At 36.8% G+C, this 22,798-nt stretch overlaps 1 protein-coding gene across 4 annotated transcripts in view; it reads left to right on the top strand.

Moving 5' to 3' along the window:
• The window catches only part of NRIP1 (nuclear receptor interacting protein 1), a 121,482-nt gene that overhangs the window by 26,796 nt on the left and 71,888 nt on the right, over positions 1–22,798 (top strand). For all 4 annotated transcript variants that reach the window (XR_001515598.1, XR_001515597.1, XM_006773941.2 and 1 more), the window contains one exon: positions 19,703–19,815. The gene's annotated coding sequence lies outside the window, so the exon portion shown is untranslated. The remainder of the gene's footprint in view (positions 1–19,702; positions 19,816–22,798) is intronic.

Raw genomic sequence — 22,798 nt, 5'->3', positions numbered from 1 at the left:
GTGATTTTCAGAGGAAAGGGGGTGTGGGAGGTTTCGGGAAGTGATTATACAAAGATCTTATTATATGCATGTATGCATTATGTATAGACACAGACAATAAGGTGGCAAGGGCCTGGGGTGGAGTGGGAACCGGGTGGAGGGGAGCTATGGGGGGAAAAAGAAGAGGGACATCTGTAATAATCTCAACAATAAAGATTAAAGAAAGAGTTATAAACAAAGCTAAGTAAATAATAACTATTTCAACTGAAAAAAAAATATTGCTACAAGAGATGTCTGAGATTTTACTGCCTATGTTTTATTCGTAGGATTTTTATGGTTTTGCGACTTACATTTAAGTGTTTAATCCATTTTGAGTTTATTCTTGTGTATGGTGTAAATTGGTAGTCTAGTTTCACTTTTTTGCATGTACCTATTCAATTTTCCCAACACCATTTATTGAAGAGACTGTCTTTACTTCATTGTATGCTCTTGCCTTCTTTGTCAAATATTGACCATAGAGACGTGGGTTGATTTCTGGGCTCTCTTTTCTGTTCCCTTGATCTGTATGCCTGTTCTTATGCCAGTATCAGGTTGTTTTGATTACTGTGGCCTTGTAGTATAGTTTACTATCTGGTATTGTAATCCCTCCAACATTGTTCTTCTTTCTCAAGATTGCTGAGGCTGTTCAGAGTCTCTTGTTTCTGATAGGTTTATCACACGATCACCAGACATTTGTTTGCAAGTTTATATTTTAGAGAAAAAAAATTTATCAGGAATAGAGAAGACAGAAGTAGTTGTTTTGTTTCTTTGTTTTATGGGGAAAACAAAAACAAAAACAAAAACAACCCAAATGATACATTTCTCTACCTCTTGTGTAGATATTTAAGACCATAATGGCCATAGTTTAATATAGTGGTATATAAAATGCTGGTCTTAGAATCATAAGGTTTATATTTGAGCTATAGCTCACTTCATATTGTTAGCAAATTATTTAATCTAAGCCTCAGTTTCTTGATCTGTATAAATGAGTATACAACCTATATCACAGGATTATTATGCAAAGTAAATGAGGAAATAAAGTTTGCTGTTACTAGTGTAATGCTTTAGAAAGGTAATATATTATTGACAATATTGTTAATTCTGTGTTTTTAAAAAAAAATACAATAGATTTTTGGATGACCACTGTTTTACTCAATAGAACACTCTTGCACAAGATTTACACTTTTTTTTCTTCTTTTTTCCACTTTAATAATTTTCACAAAGCCTGGTCCATGCTTTTGAAGTTCTTTTCAAATTTGAATCAGTTAACATCTGCCACCTACTGACCCATTTCTCTCTACTTCCTCCAACTCTGCTCTGTCCTTACATCTTGCTTGTTTAAGCTGAGTGATTAAAGTGGCCTTCACTTGATTTTTCCAAAGATCGAGATTAATGCATTGTTAGAAACAACAACTTCTAAATATGTTTGCATAGGAGCCAGTAATATTCTTTTTTCTCCCCTAGAGAAAACAGTTCTCAGAGAAAACAGTTAGTAAAACCCTATGTGGACTTGCTTTTTCTTTTATTGTTTAGTGGTTATAGTTTTTTAAAGTGAGTTCTGCCTACATATTAAAAATGGTCTCAGTATAAAGTTTCTGAAGTGACTCACCACATATGCAAGTACTTCAGATTGCATGCCCTTAACTACTGTTTGAATTTTTATAGGTTTGTAATTTTGCTGACTGCAAGAAAATAAAAGGCCTAGTGCCAGTTCTTACTGGGTCAAGATTTATTTTGAAGTATCAACATTTCCTCAACTTTTTGATACTTAACAAAAGTTATAGAGATTTTCCTGCAAAAAAATTTGAGTAGGTTTTATTTCAGTAAGAGAAATTTGGGATGCTAATGCCATCAGTAACAAAAGCATGCCGTTGGTGAATTTATTAATAGAAATTGCCATACACTGGACTACCCTAGAGATGTGTTTTTATTTAAAGAGGCTAGTGGAGGCATCAAGGACTAGTAATTATATTTGTGTCTTCAGCAGAGCTCTAGGTGCAGAAAACTTGACCAGTGATTTGAAAACAGACTGTTACTCTCCTGAAATGATCAGGAGACGGGTTGCTCAAATCAATTCCTGTGACACTAGGGAGGCTTTATTAAGTAGCGGTTTGGGGATGCATTAAGGAAGTACACACTGAACTGAATTTGAATCCAGGTCTATCTCTTTACCTGTTGTACAACTTTGGGCAGTTCACTCTACCACCCTGTGTCTTATTTTCTTCATCTGTAAAGTTCTATAATATCTATTTAGTAGGCAGTGATTAAGTGGAATAGACTTAACTATAACATGACTTAGCACTATAGTCAATAATTGGCATTTACTTGCTATCCAGTTAATAAAAGTTAATCATAATAACTGGGAATTAACCCTCCAAATAGTTGTTTAAAAACTTGCATTCCATGTTGAGAGTCATTAAAATATAGAAATATGTTTGAAGTTTCTTAAAAATCTTTACAAAACCCACATTAGAGTCAAAGCAGTATTTACAGGTAAACCAATTGAATTTGACAAAGATGGGGACACTGTTTTTGAACAACTATGAATCCTAATCTGCTATTTAGTTTTTGGGCTAATCATTTTAACTTCTAAGGCTTAGTGTTCTCATCTGTAAAATAGGCGTAACTTTCTAGGGTTGTTTTGAGAATTAAAGGAATTAAACCATAGGAAGCACTTACTGTAGTTCCTGGCGCATGTTATTCTTGTTACTCCACAGGTACCTTTTTGGAGATGGCCTTGAGAACTTGAGGGAAACATAGTTCTGGATTTTTTAAATGTATTGGTTACTATTGGAATTTGGGCATTAAATACTTTTTCATTTGTATAATAATTATCTAGTTGACTTACATTAAGATAAAACGCTACAATATTTGGAATCTCTTATTTAAACAGCACTTTCTTTATATTTTGTAAAAACAGATTTTTTACATTGTATCTGCTATGGTCTAATGCAGCCGTGGGCAAACTACGGCCTGTGGGCCGGATCCGGCCCGTTTGAAATGAATAAAACTAAAAAAAAAAAAGACCGTACCCGTTTATGTAATGATGTTTACTTTGAATGTATATTAGTTCACACAAACACTCCATCCATGCTTTTGTTCCGGCCCTCTGGTCTAGTTTAAGAACCCATTGTGGCCCTCGAGTCAGAAAGTTTGCCCAGCCCTGGAATGTTTGTGTCCCCTCAAAATTCATATGTTGATATTCTAACTCCCAAGGAGATAGTATTAGTAGGTGAGCTCCACCTTCATGAATGTGATTAGTGCCCTTATTTAAATAGGCTGCAGAGAGAGTCCTTTTCCTCTTCTGCCATATGAGGTATAGCAAAAAGATGGTTGTCTTGATCCAAAAAGCCAGATTCTCACCGGGCACAGTATCTGCCTACACCTTGATCTTAGACTTCCCAGTCTCCAAAACTGTAGGAAATAATTTCTGTTGTTCATAGGCCACCAGTGCATGGTTTTCTGTTACAGCAGCCTGTAATAGAAAAGACCACATTTATTTTGCGGGCATTCTATGTCTCTGCACTTTTAATCCAGTTTTAATTCATGCATCTGCTTTCCCTCCTGCTTCAATTTCTGTATGTAGAGTGACCCAAAGAAGAAGCAGGAGGGAAGCAGGGGAGGCAAAGATTGTGTCTGAGGCTAGTAGATAGTTAGCCTTACCATGATCAGATTTAAATTGATTTATGACTGCTTTTTCAAGTTTTACCAACAGAATACTTTTATTGCTTTTGATCACTGTTATAAAATAACTTTAAAGGAAATCTACTTTTTTCAGCAGCTTTCAGTAATTTTTTTCAGAGCCATAATTTATCCAGTAACTTTTCAAAATACAGTAACAGCTAATAAAAGACTGATAATCAAAGAGTTATATATTATGGGTATTATATTAAGTATAGACTCAAGGTTATCCTACATAAAGCTAATTCTTTTATATCCTCTATTTTGGGCTCATTATGTCCAGAATAAATTATTTAATGGCATGGGGATTTTACATTTATGGGAATTTTCCAAGTTTATAAGATTTTTATGAGGAAGCATTGTGTTCTGTTGGTTATTATACTAAGAAGTTGATGAGTTTTAGTTTAGGATAGAGTTTTGGTTTTGTTACTGACTAGTGGTTTGGCTTTGAGTTAAAAAACAAAACCTGATGGCTCTTAGTTCTTTGACTCAAACCATTACTGACTTATAAACCCCTTCCCTTCCAAACTAGGATTACCTGAAGGATAAAGAAGAGCATCTCAGACCAATGAGATATCCCACATTGCCTTCTAGTGTGTCCAACACACAAGGAAGCATAATTAGTTAATGTTTAAGTCATCATGCCCTGATTTTATTTGGCCTTGAGGCTTCCTTTCTCACTTTTTACCCAACTTTATCTCTCCCTCTTCCCTTTCCTTCTTCCTTTGGTTGAGCACTAATAGTTCTGAAGAACCTAGTTAGGCACTTAATAGTTTAGAGCATAATTTTACTACTTAAATTATTTCAAAGCTCTATATTTGGACTGCCTTTTCTTTGGTCATAAATTTATTTTTAATTCTTAATTAAGAACAAACACACTGTTTATAAAATTATTCCTATGAGAAAATGACTCTTGTTCATTGTCATACGACATGTTTTCTAGGCATGCAGTATAAAAATGGGGACAAAACACCTGACTTCCAGCTTAATTTTAGCTTGACATGTAAGTAATAGAGGACCTTACTAAACTAGCTGAAATAATGAGGGATCTATCACTATTTAAAGGATATCCTATATAATAAAAGGCTAATATGCAAATAGACTGAACGATGGAACAACTGAACAACTGGTCACTATGATGTGCTCTGACCACCAGGGGGAACATGTGGAACATGGCGGGCCTCAGCCTTGGTGGGATGATGAGCAGATGAGCGGGGTGCCGGTCGCTGTCATTGAGGCGAGCCTCTGGTGGTTACTGAAAATTCTTTGCTCCTGCACGCCATGGTCCCGCCCGGTGCTCGCACCCGCTGCTGGTGACGGTCCGCTCGCACCCACTGCTGCCTCTGGAGCTGCCGCTTGTACCCACTGCCAGTGCTGGCCCCACTCGCACCCATAGCCGGCCCCGGAGCCACCGCTCGCACCCACTGCCGGTACCCAGCACTGGTCCTGATCGCTTGGTGCTGTTAGTGGGTGCAAGTGGCGGCTGCCACCCTGATCGCCCCTGAGGTCTTCTCCACTTCCCCATGCTCCTGAGGGGCGACCTGGGCAGCAGCCACTGCTTGCACCTGCTCACGGCACTGGCCCTAATCACTCTGCGCCATCAGTAGGTGTGAGTGGGGCTGGCGCCCTGAGCGCATGGGAGCAACAGCAGCGTGAGTGGAGCTGTAGGCAGACGGGACTAGGGGCCATGGCGGGAGGGGCCAGGCAGGGGCGCGGAGGATGGACTGAGACCCACCCCTGTGCCCACTGCAGCCTTGTGGCCCACAGAGCCTTTCAAGGTGCACAAATTTGTGCACTGGGTCTCTAGCATTATTATATTATCCAATAGGAAGCTTAGAGTACGGTGATTAATTGACTACCATAATGATGTTATTAGGAACCCACATGAATATTTTTCTTTTTTTTTTACTCTGCCATCTTGAGTGTTTTGGCAGTGTCGCTCTTCATGATTGCAACATGGGCGTTTTTCCATTCTACTATTTTTTAATAAGGAAAACTTATCCTAATAAACTTCATTGGCCATAATTTTATCATATGCCTATACCTAAACCCAGTTGTCAGAGTAAACATTGTCATAATGGCTAGACCTAGTTAGGGTTCATCTCCTAAGGTAAGAGGGTGAGCATTACTGCCAGCAAATGAGAAAGGAGAGGTGTGTTTGTGAAAGGACTGCCACAGTCTGTCACAACTAGGGGAGATCACAGTTTTATTAATTTCTGCCAAACATTTAATGAGATCACAAAATGTAGGCAGTCATGCCATGATTTATTCACTGTATGTTTTTTTAGTGCTTCCTGAATTCCACTGCTCTTACAGAGGATAAAGCAGAGAACAAAAGGGAAAACAAATGTTGCCCCCATGGAGCTTATATTTTATTGATGAGATAGACAAACAAGATAAAGCAATTCAATTTTATGGTATCTTATGACAAGTACTAATCAAATTTGAATGAGAGGAGGGAACATGGAAGGTTTGGGGGCGGGGATGACGGTTGCATGAAATTTTAGATTATGTCCAGGGAAGGTCTCCTAAGAAGATGACTTGAGTAAAGGCTGAGATAGTGATACACGTTTCTGGAGAGAAAGGGGTATTCCTAGTCAAAGGCTCTGCGGATGGAGTTGGGTGAATGAGGGAGAGTCACAGGAAGTGAGGTCAGAGGAGGGAGCTACTAGAAGTTTTGAGCAGAGGAATGACCCAGTAGAACATTTTCACAGAATTGCTTTGCCGTTGTGTTAAATAGACCCAATGAGCATTAAAAAATGGAAGCAAGGAAACCAGTTAGGAGGCTGTTGTGATAATCCAGGACAGATGATGGGGACTTGTATGAGAGCAGTGAGAAGTAGTTGGATTCTGGGTATTTCCAACAAAGCCCACAGCATTTGCTGATGGTTTAGATGTGCATTCTGAGAGGAAAAGAGGCATCTAGGATAGCAGCAGGTTTTTGGCCTGAACAGTTAGAATGGTGTTGATACTTTCTGAGATTGGGACTAACAGGGATTGGATTTAACATGTCAGTTAATTGGTTTGTTAAATTTGAGATGTCAAATAAATAATTAGGTATGTAAATCTTCCTTGTTGGATCACTATATATTTTTGAAAAGGATGAGATTCTGCATCAATAATAAGAAATGGCTTTTAAAATAATATTAAGTAAAAAACCAGCAGTAAGGAGAAACTGGGAAATGGAAAAATAAAGTGTTACTAGTATATGGGGAGAGATATTTTATATTCTATTGAACAAATATAGGGAAACATTAGAAATAATTTTAAAATAGAGTACTCAAAGAAGCAGTTATACACTGAGAATTTATTTAGTGCCTACTATATTCTTTCAAAAATCGCTTATTAACCGTTTGGCTGCTGACGTATTTTTTCGGACATATGCCAAAACTGCGGCACTAATTGCGCGTGTATGGGAAAAAATGTAAAACATTTTTTATACAATAAACTCACTTGTATTGCTTTGCAACAACAAAAATTAAAAAATACCAATTGTTTACATAAATTTGTTTTAAATAAGAAGAGCGCGATAGCGCTCCTTAGCAGTCAAACGGTTAAATATGTATTCTTTGAATCAGTGGCTCATTTTTGAAGCCCCAAACCTTGTTCAAAATATACGTAAAAGGGAATACATTACAAGGACCGATAGTATATATTTAGTTTGTGTCTATGCCCTCTGTGACATGATGCAATGATCTTTCTAAGGGACTCGTGTTGTTGACAACTATGTTACCTTCCCCATCCCAGCTTCCTCAGTATTGTGAGCTTATAGTTAATGCTCAAACATATTATTCAATAGCAATCCAAGCAAAGAGAAAGAATCACTACAATAAATCTTATGCTTTCCTTTTAAAGAGGAATTAGTCCAAGATACCTTTTAATCAGATTATTGTACTTGTTTGCATTTAACAAGGATGCAACACATAGCTAAGATTCTCAGTCTGTATACATCACATAAAATGCTGAGAACACCTCAGAAAATACCTTTCATGTTATAGGTACTCAAATATTTAGATAGAAAATTTGATTTGTAACATCATTAAAATTTCTAACTTTTAGGACTTTTAAAGTATTATGCTGCATGAAGTAGGTATTGCTTGATAATATGTGCTCTACCTGTAATGCAAAATTGTTTTGTCAGAGAAAAGTACTATAAAATAATATAAAGAATTATTTATAGGGTGAAGAAATTATGCTTTTTAAAATGAATTATGCTTTTCTCATCACACGTTTGGCCAATCTGGGTGAATATATGACTGATGGCCTATATGGACGGTGAAAGGAAACATTTACATGTAGAGGGAAATATTTGTTCAGAACCCGAGTATATCAAATTACTTTAGTTTACCTGTTTCTCATGCTAATTTTTGCAAAATGAGCATCTCCCAGGGGAAAGTTCTACAAATTTGCAGTAAATTTGCAAATTAAGCAAGCATTTATGCTAGTTTCATTTGAGACCAGATTGATAATAGGTATGGATTAACCTCATTCTTTGACCAAGCTGTGAGGTTTTTATCTACAAGTCTGCTTTCAAGTTCTTTGGGGTATATCCCTTTATATATTTCTTAGTTTTTTATTTTTTTAAAAGTAGAGTTAGGAAAATATGTTGCCTGGCAATTAGCATTTGTTCATGTGTGCAAATTATTACCTAAACTAGTGATTTTCAGTCTTTTTCATTACATGGCACACATAAACTAATTACTAAGATTCTGCAGCACAGCAAAAAATCTATTTTTCGCCCAGCTGACAAAAAAAAATAGGTATAATTTTTATTCATTCATACTGAACAGCTATTGGTGTATTGTCTGTTGTCATTTTTTTATATGACAGTCTAAGAGAAAAGAGGTCAGTGCCCCTGACTAAATAGTCAGGTAGTGCAAAATTCTTGTGGCACAATTTTGTTCTTGTTGTTTGTTTTTATGTTTTTAAATCACTGGCTTAAATAATGTTATTCTGAAAGTAAAACTCTGATTTGCCACAATGTAGCAGCTTATAATTTATTATGTAAACAGGAATATATTTAAATTATTGAAGCACAATATTGAAATGATCTTCCAAGAACCCATCAACCAATATATAGAACCAGAACTTTATGAATACAGCATGTGTTTCTCCTTGCCTTTGCCCCTGCTGCCCTCTTTGACTCCCTTACTCTTCAGTTTTGTTAATCACTTTTTAGTAATACTGAGTTTACTATGTAGGTCCTTAAATCATATACCATTTAATTTTACTTTTTAAGTTTGCTGCAAAACTGGTAGTATTCTATAAGTAGTCGTCTGAGACTTGTTTTTTTATTTTTTTATATTTATTTATATTGCTATATGTAGTTGTAGTCCATTTACTTAACTGCTGAGTAATATTCCATTGTATGAATTTATTTGACTGGTAGACATTTAGTTATTGTTGGGTGTTTTTGTTTGCTTTTGATATTTTATTTGTTTTTGATATGTCTATATTGATGTATTGGTACAGATATGTGCGTGTAGCTATTTTATATATAGGGTGGGGCAAAAGTAGGTTTATAGTTCATATAAAAATAATACAATAAGTAATAAACGATAATAAAAGAATAAACTCTGTATTTTGTGTGCTCACACTTATAAACCTATTTTCGTCCCATCCTGTATATATAAACTGTCCCCAAAATATATATACACAATTTAACAGTTGGTAACCAACTGAATTTTCACTCCTTTTCAGGTTTAACTGATTTGAAGTAATGGGTGAAGCCAGACTAAGCTTTGAACAAAGAAATCGTATCCTAAAGAGCCACTAGACTTTTTTTTTATGGGGATACATAAAAGATAAAGCTTACAGTACTAAAGCAGGAGCAGTTGATGAATTAAGGGCATACAAACACTGAACATAATGATTCTTGATGTTTGCAATTCCATTGCTTTGTGTTATTAGCAGTGAGTGTCTGGACCAGAGTGTTAATCAGTTTGAAAACAGGCATTGACACACAAAAAATTACTCATTTCTGTAGGTTCTTTTAAATTTTGAAAATGAACTGTTATGTTAAACAGTGACTTTATAATCATCCAAAGTGTGTATATGACTCTGTATATAACAAGCATTGCTAATGTTAGCATTCTTTTATATGTGTTTAGGTGCACATGGATATATACATAAGAATAGAAATATAGTTAGAGAATGCTCAGTTATATGAGATAATGCCAGATTATTTTCCAAAGTCATTGTATGAATTTTCATTCCACTAGTATGTATTAGAAGCTCACATTGAGCCATTATCATTGGCAAAAGTTGGAAACATCGATGAGAGAGAAACATCGATCAGCTGCCTCCTGCACACCCCCCACTGAGGATGTGCCCGCAACCCAGGTACATGCCCTTGCCGGAATCGAACCCGGGACCCTTCAGTCCGCAGGCCGACGCTCTATCCACTGAGCCAAACCGGTTTCGGCTATTTTTATTTTTTGTATTTGTTGATGAATGGAAGTTTTAAATTATAACATAATTGAATTTAAAATTCATTACATGCTTTATAGGTAGGCCTTCCTGTATCTTAAGAAAGCTTTTCCTACTCTTCACTTACAATGGTATTCTCTTATATTTTGTTTAGAAAATATTAAAGACTTGCCTCTACTTAAACTTTAATCTCTGTGAGACTTATTTTATGTTATACAATAGGGATCCAATTTCTTTTTTTTCTTTTCCCAAATGAAGAACCAGCTGTTTCAGCACTGTTGAATGATTCCTCCTTTTTTCAGTGATCTTCAGTCAACTTTTGTCAAATACCACTTTTTATATGTGAAGGTCTGTTTCTTCTCCAGCAGTCAGTTTATCTCTTTTCCAGGAAAACACTAACTGAATTGCTATAGCTTTATAATGGATCTCAGGATAGATAGGACAGAGTCCCTACTGTATTTTTTTTTTTCTGGTTGCATGGCTTTTCTGTTAATGGCTTTTGCTGCTTTATTACTTTTAGAATCAACTTATAAGCCTTTTGGATTTTGATCAGCATTGCATTAAATGTACAGGTTCAGTTTGAGAATTTTTATTTTATGATATTGAATCTATCATGAACATCCTACTTATTTAGGTTGTATTTAATGTCTTCCAATATATTTTTTTCCATATAGAATTTGCAATATTTACAAGTTACTTTTATTCTTTGGGTATGTTTTATTGTTGGATTTTTTTAAGGGTTATTTTTTGTTTGTTACTATGTAAAAATAGTTGATTTTTAAGTGATTTATATGTAGCCACAATAATTGAATACAAACACACCTACTCAGATAAATGTGAGACAGGTTCAAAAGCAAATAAATAATAAGTCCAGGTTTTTACCCTGAAATTATTTTGTTGTTTTAATAGTAGATCAAAAGTCATCACTTTTACAGCTTTACTGAGATATAATTCACATACAATAAAATTTACCCATTTAAAGCATTCATTATAGTCTCACAGGTGTGTGCAGCAGCCACCATCTAATTTTGAACATTTTCATGACCTAACAAGGAACCTCATACCAATTCGCACTCACTCCCTATTCCCATTCTCCTCCACCTTGGCCCTAGGCAACTACTTACTAATCTATTTTCAGTCTCTGAACTTGCCTGTTCTGGATATTTCACATAAATGGAATCATAAAATATATGTTTTTAGTTTTTTGTGTGATTGGCTTCCTTCACTTAGTATAATAATTTTTAAGGTTCATCTGAGTTGTAGCATGTGTCAGTACTTCATTCCTTTTTATGGTTAAATAATATTCCATTGTGTTGGATACATCACATTTTGTTTATCCATTTATCAGTTGATGGACACTTAGGTTTTGCAGGTTTGGCTGTTATGAATAATGCTAATATGAGCATACAGCTACAGATTTCTGCTTGGACGTAGGTTTCATTTCCCTTCTCTTAAACCCAGGAGTAAGAATTTCTGAGTCAAATGATAACTCTGTTTAACTTTTAAGGAACTGCCAAATTGTTTTCCGTTGTGATTATACCATTTTACATTTCCACCAACAGTGTAAGAGAGGTGAATAACTCATTATAAGTCTACTTTTATCTTCTCCAAAGAGTAATTGTTATACATTTGGTTTATCTTAAATTATGATTATTTTAAAATAATAGTGGGTGTGTAGTGGAATTTCATTGTGGTTTTATTTGCATTACTTTTATTGGTAATGATGATCTTCTTATGTATTTACTGAACAACTAGGTATCTTTGGTGAAATGTCTTTAAATCTTTAGCCCGTTTTTAAAAATTGTTTTTTTTTCTTTTTATAATTAACGTCTAAGGGTTTCAATATGCTGGGTACCATTTCTTTATCATGTTTGTGAGTTGCAAATATTTTTTGTCTCATTTTGGGGCTTAACTTCTATATAAATGATATATTTTGGAGAAGCTGATGAAGTCCAATTTTTTAAGTAATTGATTGCACTTGTTCATATTTAAGATATCTTTCTCTAATCTAAGATTACAAGGTTTTTTTCTTATGCCTTCTAGGAGTTCTTTAGTTTTAGTTCTTACAAGTCAAACTATTAGACATTTTGAGTTATTATTAAAGGCCTTTACATTTTCATATATATCTTAGGATAAAATTCTACAAATAAAAGCACAATGAATTTTTGAAATATCTATTTGGAGAAAATTGCTATCTTTACAATATTGAATATTTTACTCCATGAACATAGATTATATCTATATTAAGATTTTCTTTAATATCCTTTAACAATGTTTTGTAGTTTTCAGTACTGGTTTTACACTTTTGTTAAACTTACTCTTAAGTTTCTTATTCTTCTTGCTATTATTGTAAGTAGAATTTTTTATATTTTATTTCTTGATTATTTGTAATATATAGAAATGCAAATAATTTTTGTATGATATTTTGTATCCTTCAGCTTTTGTAAACGTTCTTATTAATTTTTGGAGCTTTTTCATAGATTCCTTAGAATTACCTACATATAAGATAATATTGTCTACAAATAAATATATTGGGGTGACATTTGATTAATAAGATTATATAGGTTTCAGGTGTATAATTCTATGATGCATGATCTATTATATTATGTCCTCACCACCCAAAGTCAAATCATCTTCTGTCACTGTATATTTGACCCCCTTTGCCCTTTACTACCCTCCGCCACCCTTCCCTTTGGTAACCACCATACATTTTGTCTAGTCTATGAAGTTTCGTTTGTTTATTTTTCTTGTTTGTTCATTTATGCTTTCAGTTTTACATCCGAGGTATGAGTAAAATCATATGGTTATTAACATTTTCTCTCTGACTTAAATCATTTAGCATGATATTCTCATGTTGTTGCAAATGGCAGTATTTTACCTTTTCTTATGTATTCCATTGTATATATGTACCACATCTTGTTTATACAGTTATCTGTCAAAGAACACTTGGATTGTTTCCATGTCTTGGCTACCATAAATAATGCTGTAATGAGCATAAGAGTGCATTTATCTTTGGAAATAAATGTTTTTGAGTTTTTCGGGTAGATACCCAGCAGAGGTATTGCTGGATCATATGCTAACTTGATTCTTAATTTTTTGAGGAACTGCTAGACTGTTTTTCATAGAGGCCTATAGCAGTCTATATTCCCACCAGTTAATGAGGATTCCCTTTTCTCCACAACCTCTCCAACATTTGTTATTACTTGTTTTATTGATGTTAGCCACTCTAACAGGTATGAGGTGGTAGGTGGTATCTTATTGTAGCTTTGATTTGCATTTTCCTAATAGCTAGTGAGGTTGAACATCTTTTCATATACCTGTTTGTCATTTGTATGTTTGCTTGAGAGAAGTGTCTGTTCAGGTTCTCTGCCCATTTTTTTAATTGCAATTTTTGTTTGTTTGGTGTTGAGTTATATGAGTTCTTTATATATTTTGGATATTAACTTCTTGTTGGAGCTGTTGTTTGCAAATATCTTGTCCCATAACTTCTTTTTTAATCTATATGTGTTTACATTTCTTGCTGATTGCATTGAGTGGAATCCGAATATCTAATGCAGACATCCTTGCCTTTTTTCCAGGGTTAGAGGGGAAAGTATTCAGTCTTTCACCATTAAGTATCGTGTTAGTTATAGGCATGCATCTTGGAAAGGAAGGGTTCTTTTCACATTTGAAACAATTAATTAATGTAATATACCTTATTAATAGAATAAAGAACAAGAACTAACATGAGTGTCTCAATAGATACAGAAAAAAATCAAGGACACAAATAGAGTAACATAGAGTGTAAACAAAGTAAGGTAGAGATGAAGCTACTTTATATAAAGTGATGAGGAAAAGCTCTTTGAGGAAATGGCATTTATAATTACAACAAAATTATTTAAACATTTTTATTTTTAGACAAGCTTCCTGTCTTCATGATCTATAACATATCTGGCACATTCAGTTTCACTGACTCGGATTTAAGGCTGATTTATATATTTATTAATACAAGACAATTTGCCCTAACCGGTTTGGCTCAGTGATAGAGCATCGGCCTGCGGACTGAAGGGTCCCAGGTTTGATTCCGTCAATGGCATGTACTTGGTTGTGGGCACATTCCCAGTTAGGGATGTGCAGGAGGCAGCTGATCGATGTTTCTCTCTCATCGATGTTTCTAACTCTCTATCTCTCACCCTTCCTCTCTGTAAAAACTCAATAAAATATATTTAAAGAAAAAAAACCACAAGACAATTTGTAAATATTATTAATCTGTGAGAATTTAAAATATTATTTTAAATATTTTGCTAATTTTTATTTACATTTTCTTTTTATCTTTTGTGTGATCACATGTTTAATTCAAAAGGGTTAAAACTGCTTTAATAGAGACCAAACATTTAAAACAATTCTAGAAAATGGCAAAAATCAGATACAAATTATGGGCTGTGGAGATTTTTAATTCTTCACATGAAAAATTTAGACTTAAACTTATGTGCCATTGCCAAGTGTTTTACACTACCATAATTGAGACCATTGTAGGTATGTAGTACTAGAAAGAAGTCACAACTTATGTTCTAGAGAACTGCTAAGGCCCCATATTTGTTTCAAGGAAAATGTGCCAGAGTTTGAATTCTACTTTAAGCTGTTACCAGTTTTGTGATTTGGGGTAGCTGAAACTTAATTTCCTCATCTATAAAATGAGGCTGTGATAGTAGTCATCTCATAGGGTTGGTTTAAGATCATGTATGTAAAGACCTTAGCACAGTATCTGACACACAGTAAGTGCTCAGTAAATGAGAGCTAGCATTTCCTTATAAGTCTCTCATAGTCCAGACAGTATTGGTAAGAGTGTAGCTATAAGGGTTCCTTATGTTTCAAGGCCTCATGAGCAAATACTGACCAGTCATTAATAATGGGAGATGCTTACTTTTACTCTTGTCAAGAGTTGGCCATTTTCTTCATTGAATATGCCTTATTTGGAGACTGTTTCTTATCTGCTCACATATCAAAAGAGATGTCTGAGTGAGGTTAGGTACTGGAGGTTTAGACAATCCCCAAAACCCTGGCACATTCTAATAGGAATACTAATATGATTGCAAATATGGTTATTTTTAAGTTCATACATAAATCACAGCCTTATAAATAATCAGGATAAGTGACTGTTCCCTACTCCTCTTAGAATTTCTATCAGAATTTATAGTCAAGGCCCAATTTGAGTCCAAGAACTATAATTTTAGGGCATGACACTTAACCAGCCCTGCTCACTGTTTGCCCTCTAGAAAATGGGGTAATGTGTTCTCTGCCTGTTGCACTGAGTTATGAAAATCAAATTAGGTCATTTCCAGGAAAGCACTTTGTAACTGGTAAAGAATGTAGCTTGCTAATTATTACTCTAGTTCATCTAGTCAGACCAACCTTTTTCTCACTACTCTATGGTATGTTGTTGTGGGGGATGACATGACAGCCCAGAGTTCTGTAATGTGTACCACCTCTTAGGAGTGCTTCTTTTATACTTGTAACTAGAGGCCTAGTGCATGGATTCATGAACTGGTGGTGTCCCTAGGTGTGGCCTGCGGGGATCAGACCAAAACTGGCTGTCCAACATCTCCCAAGGGATGTAGTAGTGAGAGAAGCAGCAGGTGACTGGGGAGGAGCCAGAGCCCAGGCTGGGTGCCACGCTGCTCGGTAGGCTCACAGCCTCTCTGCTACAGTCTCCACGCACCCGTCCTAGGGCGATACCAGCACACCTATGACCGAGAGGCGGCCACGGGTTCATACCCAATCAGTCCCAATGCCGGTCCCAGTCCTGGTCTGGATGGGGGAGGGCCACACGGGGAGTGTCCGAAGGAGAGGCTCACTCCACTGCAGCTGCACTTGCCAGCTGTGAGCCCTGCGTCTGGCGCCTAGTGGTCAGCTAAGCAGTGCTCCTGCTGTGGCAGTGCACTGGCCACCAGGGGACAGCTCCTGAGTTGAGTGTTTTCCCCCTGATGGTCAGTGCGCATCATAGCGACCAGTCAAATGGTCACTTAGGCTTTTATCTATATAAAACACTAATATGCAAATAGACCGAATGGCAGAACAAACAGCTGAACAACCAGTTGCTATGACATGCACTGATCACCAGGGGGGCATGCACAGAACATGGCGGACATCGGCAGCAGGTGGTAGAGTGTGGAACATGGTGGGCTTCTCCACCTCCCCCTGCTCCTGAGGGGCGATTGGGGCCAGCAGCCGCCTCTCACACTCACTTCTAGCGAGTCCCACTCACACCCGCTACCAGCGCCAAAGCTGCTGCTCACACCCACTGCCGGCCCCCCTCAAACCTGTAGCTGGCACTGGAGTGGCCAGTTGTACCTGCTGCCATGCCAGTGCTGTCCCCGATCACTCAGCACCAGCAGCGGGTGTGAGCGGTGGCGGCTTGCCCTGATTGCCCCTGAGGGCTTCTCCACTTACCTGTGCTCCTGAGGGGCAATCGGAGCAGCAGCCTCTGTTCACACCCGCTGACCGCACCAGCCCCAATCACTCTGAGGCATCAGCGGGTGTGAGCGGGGCCGGTGCCGTTAGTGTGTGGGAGAGGTGGCAGCGGGATCAGGGCTTCAGTGGGAGGGGCCGGGCAGAGTCGTGGAGGATGGGCCAAGACCCCCCCCTATGCTCCTCACAGCCTTGTGGCCCCACAGTTGGTGCACGAATTCGTGCACTGGGCCCTTAGTCTATATTATAAAAAGCCAGTGCCATAACAACCAAACCACCAGTCACCATGGAGCACTTCTTGGTCCCTCCCCCGCGGCCCACAGGCTCTGATCGCAGGAAGTGGGGCAGGCAGGTGGGCGTGGCGCGGCGTGGAGAGGCAGGCGTGGCGAGGCACACGTGGGTGGGCGGGGCTGCTAGTGTGGCAGGGCGGTGCAAGGGGCATGCGCTTTTGCATGCTGGTCCTCTTTATATAGAAGATAGGAAATGGACAATTGTAGACTATTGCTAGTTTTATCCCTTTATTTATTACTAAAGTGATGCATGTTTATTGTAAAGAAACAAATATAAATCATTAAAAAGGAAAAATTAAAATTACTTCTAAATGCAGAAATAATTGCTACTTTTACTTTTGTATTCTTTTGAAACAAATTCACTTCTACTGAACATAATATTTTTTCCTTTTTTTATTATATAATGTTACATGAAATGATATACTATAATTATATATTTTAATGGCTACATAGTATTCCACTATAACTTATTTAACTAGCCCCAAACTTTTTTATGCCATTTAATGGCTGTTTTAATTTTTTTACATTATAAATAATGTATTTAATGACTTGTTTTATGGCTAAATACGTGTGTGTGTGTTTGTGTTTGTGTGTGTGTGTGTGTGTGTGTGTGTGTGTGTATCTCATTCTTTTTACTAGGATAAATTCTAGACTTGGAATTGCTACATAAAGGGGCATATAACATTTTAAGAAATTTGATTTTATTTTACAGCTTTATTGAGGCATAATTGACATAAACTGTACTTATTTACGGTTTGATAAGTTTTGACACATGTATATACCCATGAAACCATTACTATAATTAAGGTGACCTTTTGTAATCCCCCCTTCTTATACCTTCTCATTTCTCCATCCCCAGGCAGCCCCTGATCTGCTTTCTCTCCCTTTATATTAATTTGCTTTTCTATAATTTTATGCAAATGGAATCACACAGTTTGTGTTCCTTTTTGTCTGGCTTCTTGCATTCAGCATAATTGAGTTTTAAATTCATCCATGTTGTTTATATATCAGCTAGAGGCCCCGTGCATGAAATCGTGTGGGTAGGGTCGTAGGCCTAGCCTCCATCTTCTGCCTGTTTGCCAGTCCCCAGGCTGAATGCCACCTCTGCCACAGGGCTGTCAGGCCATTGGGATCGCCAGCTCATCCCCGGCTGCTTAGGGGCTCAGGCCTGCGGGAAAGCAGGTCCGGCAACTTCACCTCCATGCCTGTGCGCTGGGCCAGCCACTGATGGAATGCGCTGCCCACTTGGGGCCGCTCACGCGGGCACCGTTGCTGCTGCCACTGCTGGGGCTTGAGGTGCTGATGGAAGTTGCGGGGCGCGCCCACAATCTACCCACCCAGGCGTGAGCAGCCCCGAGTGGGCAGTACATTCCATTAGCAGCCCACCTGGCGCATGTGCATGGAGGTGAAGTTGCCGGCACCTGCTTTCCCGCAGGCCTGAGCCTCCAAGCAGCTGGGGATGAGCTGGTGATCCCAATGGCCTGACAGCCAGCCCAGTCCTCCTGCCACCCACCCTGATTTTCCCGTTCACCATCGCTGATCCATCGGAGCCTGTAGGCCTGGGGCAGGGACTAAGAGGTCAGCCATTCAGCCCACTCTCCAGTCCCCAGTCCTGCCCTGCCCCGCCCCACTCGCACGGTGTGGGGGGAGGGAGGGACCGAGAGGGGGTCAATGCCACCTCATGGTGACCAGTTGTTTAGTCATCCTGGTCGTCATGGACACTGGCTTTTTTATATATATAGGTAGTGCATCCATTTTTGTTTCTGAGTAGTAAATAGTCCATTGTAAGGACATACCATAATTCATTCACCTAGTGATAGGCATTTGAGTTGTTTTCAATTTTTGACTATTAAAAATATGGCTGCTTTGGACAGTGATATATATGTCTTCCTGTGGACATAAGGCATTTGATATTCATCATAAATTTTGTGCTGGAAAGGTTACATAAGTAGTAGTTTGAAACAGGAAAAGCTTAATATGAAAGAAACTTGCTATTGTTTTTTTATTCTTTTTTTTAATATACGTTTGGGAGGATTTAGAATTTTTAGGTGTAATTTAATTTAATTTGATGGAAGTTTGAAATCAACAAAAGTTAACAAGTGTATCTTAGCAACCATAAACCTTTTTTATAGTTTGTTTTCTTGAAGCATCTAGATCAGCGGTTCTCAACCTGTGGGTCGCGATCCTTTTGGAGGTCGAACGACCCTTTCACAGGGGTCGCCTAAGACCATCGGAAAACACATATATAATTACATATTGTTTTTGTGATTAATCACTATGCTTTAATTATGTTCAATTTGTAACAATGAAATTGGAGGTCGTCACAACATGAGGAACTGTATTAAAGGGTCGCGGCATTAGGAAGGTTGAGAACCACTGATCTAGATGTATCCTATAGAACAGTGATGGCGAACCTTTTAAGCTCAGTGTGTCAGCATTTTGAAAAACCCTAACTTAACTCTGGTGCCGTGTCACATATAGAAATTTTTTGATATTTGCAACCATAGTAAAACAAAGATTTATATTTTTGATATTTATTTTATATATTTAAATGCCATTTAACAAAGAAAAATCAACCAAAAAAATGAGTTCGCATGTCACCTCTGACACATGTGTCATAGGTTCGCCATCACTTGTATAGAAAGCAAAGATCTGTTCCTTACCTTTAATGAACAATATATATTTCTTAAACAATCTGTATTTCTCTGTCAAAGGACTACTTCTACATTGAACTTGATCAAGAAATGGTACTAGGGAAACTTTACAAAATATATTCCAGAATCTGGTTTGGAAGAGATACCAAACTATCTTTTTCTTCCTCTTCACATGTACCCTAGACTAAAGGAGGAGCAGGTAATCTGAAGACTCCAGATGACATCAGAATTACTTTTCAACAGCCTTCTCAGTTTCCTTTCTCAGAAAGCAGAGACTCAAACCTTGGAGACAGATGGTGAGAACATTTTTCCCAAGTTCTTAAGGCTTAAGTATTGTGATTTTAATATATTTTAGACGGTCCTTTCTAAGTTATAAATTAGCTTATAATCACCAGACTTGTATTTTGTGTTTTATCTTTGCAAATTCATTAGGCACTGTTTTTTGTTTGTTTGCTTGTTTTTTAAGTATATTTTTATTGATTTCAGAGAGGAATGGAGAGGGAGAGAGAGAGAGAAACATCAGTGTTGAGAGAGTATCATTGATCAGCCACTTCTTGCATGATCCATACTGGGGCTCGAGCCCGCAACCCGCGCAGTACCCTGACCAGAAATTGAACCGTGACCTTCTGGTTCATATGGTGACACTCAACAACTGAGCCATGCCAACCAGGCAGGCGCTGTTTCTTTTTTTTTTAAACTAAGTGAGATACAATTCTATAATTAAAGAACTTAGAGGGCAAGGATATAGATAAAAACAAAAAGAGGGTGTTAATGTTTAACCCAGTTGCCTAAACATTTTTGACATATTGACAAAGTATCAATAAAATACTTTTTGCTTATACCTGCAACATTTATATATTTATGAATTATAATCACAAATTGTTTACATTTTAGCTATTTGCATTATAAAATACACAAAAAAGAAAAAAGTATATATGTAAATTTAATCAAGCAGTAGAAAGAGGTTAAATGATACAAAAATATTCTTGAGAATTAAAAGGTGTAGATTACTTCTGGAGAGAACAGTTGGGAATCTTGAAATAAATATTTGTGTTAGTGATACTTAATTTTGTTTATAAAAAAACAAAATGGATAGTTAATGCAAAACTAAAATAGCAATCTGATTTCAGATTAAAAGTTAAGTATTGTTTTGAAAAAAAATAGAAGAATGTTTGGTTATGGGTTAATTATAGTCTAAGTCAGTGATTACTTTTTGAATTATATAAAATGATTACCTCTTACAAGGCAAATAGTAGCCTTTCTGAGAAATGATAAAATAATCTGATTAGCAGAAGTAGGTGGTCAGTGCAACAGAAAGAGATGCCTGAGTGGTTAATTCTACTTGGATTAGCACCCCTGTTTTCCAGTATAGCTACAACCTATGATGAATTTGTCATGTCTTCAACTCTTGAACCTTATATTGCCTTTGCCAGGGCAGAAACAATCCAAGTAAGTGGGGGAAAGACACAGTGATTGATTATTGTACTTATCATTAATTGTGAAGAGTTTACTTTTAATTAGGTACCTGAAAACTCTGTTCAGAAGAGATAAAGTAGATCGAATTTCCTAAACTTCACAGTGTTTTAATGGACTATGATGTTTTAAAAGGGAGATGGCAGGTTTTTTTGTTTGTTTTCTTTTAAATACATTTATATTGATTTCAGAGAGGGAGAGGAAGAGAGAAATAGAAATTTCAGTGATGAGAATCATTGATCAGCTGCCTCCTGCATGCCCCCTACTGGAGATCGAGCCCACAACCCAGGCATGCACCCTGACCAGGAATCGAAGTCTGACTTCCTGGTGCATAGGTTGACACTCAACCTCTGAGCCACACTGGCTGGGCAGGGAAGGCAAACTTGTTTTTTACTATAGGCATAATATGGTCAGCACAGTGGTAATAATAACTTCTTTTCTTTACTATTCTAATTATATTCAGAAAACCTAGTAATGAAGTGTTTATTTTAACATTCTATGTATATATTTTAAATATATATATACCAAATTTATTGGGATGACATTAGTCAACATGAACATGTAAGTTTCAGATGTAGGTTTTTATGTTACAAGATCTGTATATTGCACCATGTGCCCACTACCCAAAGTCAAACCTCCTATCATATATTAGGACCACCTTCTCCCCCAAGCCCCTTCCCTCTGGCAACCACCACACTGCTGTTTGTGTTCATGAGTTTCAGGTTTATATCCCTCATATGAGTAAAATCATATGGTTCCTAGCTTCTTCTATTGAACGGCTATCTCCTTTTTGTCCCTGTCTTATATACTGACTTATTTTACTTAGCATAATGTTCTCAAGGTCCATCCATGTTGTTGCAAATGGTGCTATTTCATCCTCTACTTATATTTTAATCACTCTGATTATCCTTGCTTGTAATTTCAGCAAGAAAATCTTTAAAAACCAATTTATTAAATAAAAAGAATAAAACCTTAATTTTATAATTGTAAAATTATTTGGTTGCTAGTCATTCTTCACATATTCATATATTATATTCTCTAAATTGAGACTTTAAATTAACCAGACTTTTTTACTTGTGAATATTAAACGTTCTTTCATTCAGGTATAATTATGTGTTTATGACAGTTTGATAAACCAAAATCAGCTCTTACATTTGATGAAACACAGTAGGTATTGAACCCAAATTCTCACTTTTTAATTTTGTTAAAATTGTAAGCATGCATATTTTTGTTGTTATTAATTTATCAACACCCTTATTTTACCAAGTAGCCAATGACCACTTATGATAGTTGCATAGCTAACTTATAAATATAAAGCCAATAAGTTGTCCTTGAAATATGATCAAATTTAGATCTTTCTCCCATGTAGAAAAGTAGACAGGGTATTTAGAATGTACAGACACAATTTTGAAAGCATATAAAAATAAATTACTGGTGATTATATTATTTATAAATATTTTTAAATATTTCAAGATTTTAAAAGTGTGTGTTTTCTGAAATGTGTTTGTTAAACAATTTTTCCCTTTGAATGAGGAGCTCATGGTCACATAAGTTTGGAGAAGTTAAATCATGATTCCTTAGCCAGGGGATTGTCAGTCTCTAAAGGAGGATCCTCCAGAAGGAGGGTCTCATATATATATATACCGTATTTGCCGGCGTATAAGATGACTGGGCGTATAAGACGACCCCCTAACATTTCCACTCAAAATACAGAGTTTGTTATATACTCGCCGTATAAGACTACCCCCTCTTCCGCACACCTTCCACACACCAAATAAAAGGTAAAACAATATCAGATTTGATTTT

The sequence above is a fragment of the Myotis davidii genome, unplaced genomic scaffold (assembly GCF_000327345.1).
Source record: "Myotis davidii unplaced genomic scaffold, ASM32734v1 scaffold24, whole genome shotgun sequence".
Taxonomy (NCBI): Eukaryota; Metazoa; Chordata; class Mammalia; order Chiroptera; family Vespertilionidae; genus Myotis; species Myotis davidii.
This window is presented reverse-complemented; position numbering and strand designations above follow the sequence as displayed.